Raw genomic sequence first — 1,617 nt, forward strand, 5'->3', positions numbered from 1 at the left:
TTTATTCTCTTCCTCCTCCTCCCCCCCCCCCCCGCCTTCCCTTTCTCTTGACCCAAGCAACCTCCAGCACTGAGCCACAGGCCAGGGAGGTGGCCAGCCCCATCAAAGGTGAAGAATGGCTGCTTGCAAAGGGGAGACGTCTATTCCAATAAGAGGAGGGGTGGCGTTTTCCTGTGTTTTTAGAGGCAGCCGTAAAAGATGAATAATGGGGCAGCTCCAAGCTAAAAGACAGCTGCCACGCTCACTGGCCGTGATGGATGCCTGAATCCCCCGTGTGGAGGAAACCGGCTCCCTGGAGACCACCATCCAAAAAATTAATTACTACGATTCAGCATCTTTAAATGTGCCACTTAATATACTGCCGCCATAATTAAATTTCCAGCCCTGTGACCTTGAGACCATTTCCTGTGATAATAAATGAGATCAAGGTTTAATCGACGCTGAGAACGGATGTGGAACTGGCCGAGGAAAGCGCAAAACCGCTCTGGAAATCCTCAAGGTCAGGTGGGAAGGAAAACCGGAGCTGGGAAAAATACTCCCTTCTAGTTGTGAAAGGGAATTCCACCCTGGAATGGGCTGGCTGGAAGTTTGAGCCTGGCTGGGATTTTATTTCCAAACCATGATGCTTGATCCAATGATTGATTTTTATTTTTATTTTTTGAAAATCTTTGGGGCTTAGCCAAACACCTCTTGAGTTTGAGCTCAAGGCATTGTGTGAATCCAGCCAATGGTGACTTCTTCCAACAAGACGCAGTGAGGCAAACCAGGTGTGATATGTGAATCCCATTACTTGCAAACCCAGCATACAGGTAAACTTCAAAAAGCTGCCTGTGCAGCATGCCACATTAAGGAAAGCCAGTTAATGAAGGCCCTCATGATTATTCATGAGTTGAATTTTACCTTTGTTTGCAGATGGAACTGGACCTGGAGAAGAAATTTCCATCGATGGGATGACTGGACAACGTGACCGAGTCCACCAGGATTGTTGGAAGAATAAATTGAGGTATGTACTGTTCATGCTACCTCTAACATCAGGGAATGACTGCTAACCATGGTTAGTGGCCAGCAGGTGGGGGGGAGGAAATCTATAGCTCGTGGGTCCATCCAGAACCCTTTTTCTAGGCCAGAATTCCTGAATGGCTCCAGAGTGTCCGATGATATGCATTCTTTTTTTTTTTTGCATACTTAGGATGATTAAGAATTAAAGGCCAAAAGGCAGCCGAGTTCAGAAAAACAAAATGATATTTCAGTTCATCACTGTGCTGTGTTTTTGTAATGCTTAGCTTAATTTGTTTTTTACATATATATGTGTGTGTGTGTGTGTGTGTGTGTGTGTGTGGATGGATGGATGGATGGTATGATAAACAAGATGCTTTACATATGCCTACCAGGAAGAATTGATAGTTCATGCTTCTGTGTGTTATACTTGTTAAAATATTTGCATTTGAAAGCCATATTCGCCTCTTTGGCTTAAGGCAATGGGTTTCCTAAGGAAGTGCGGATAGGGAAACGATTATAAATTCTAATTGTTTGGGCAGGCGCAACATTTAAAGAAATAGAGCATCTTTCTCTTCACTTGTTCTCCGTAAATTTTCCAGGGTAATGTCCTGAAAATGT

At 44.2% G+C, this 1,617-nt stretch overlaps 1 long non-coding RNA gene across 1 annotated transcript; it reads left to right on the forward strand.

Moving 5' to 3' along the window:
• The first annotated feature begins 648 nt into the window (after positions 1 to 648).
• Positions 649 to 1,249, forward strand: LOC310645397. Its single transcript, XR_014493483.1, has 3 exons — positions 649 to 809; positions 913 to 1,003; positions 1,190 to 1,249. It is a non-coding gene; the product is annotated as an uncharacterized lncRNA (long non-coding RNA).
• Positions 1,250 to 1,617: the final 368 nt, after the last annotated feature.

Source organism: Vipera ursinii, assembly GCF_947247035.1.
Source record: "Vipera ursinii genome assembly, chromosome: 11".
Taxonomy (NCBI): domain Eukaryota; kingdom Metazoa; phylum Chordata; class Lepidosauria; order Squamata; family Viperidae; genus Vipera; species Vipera ursinii.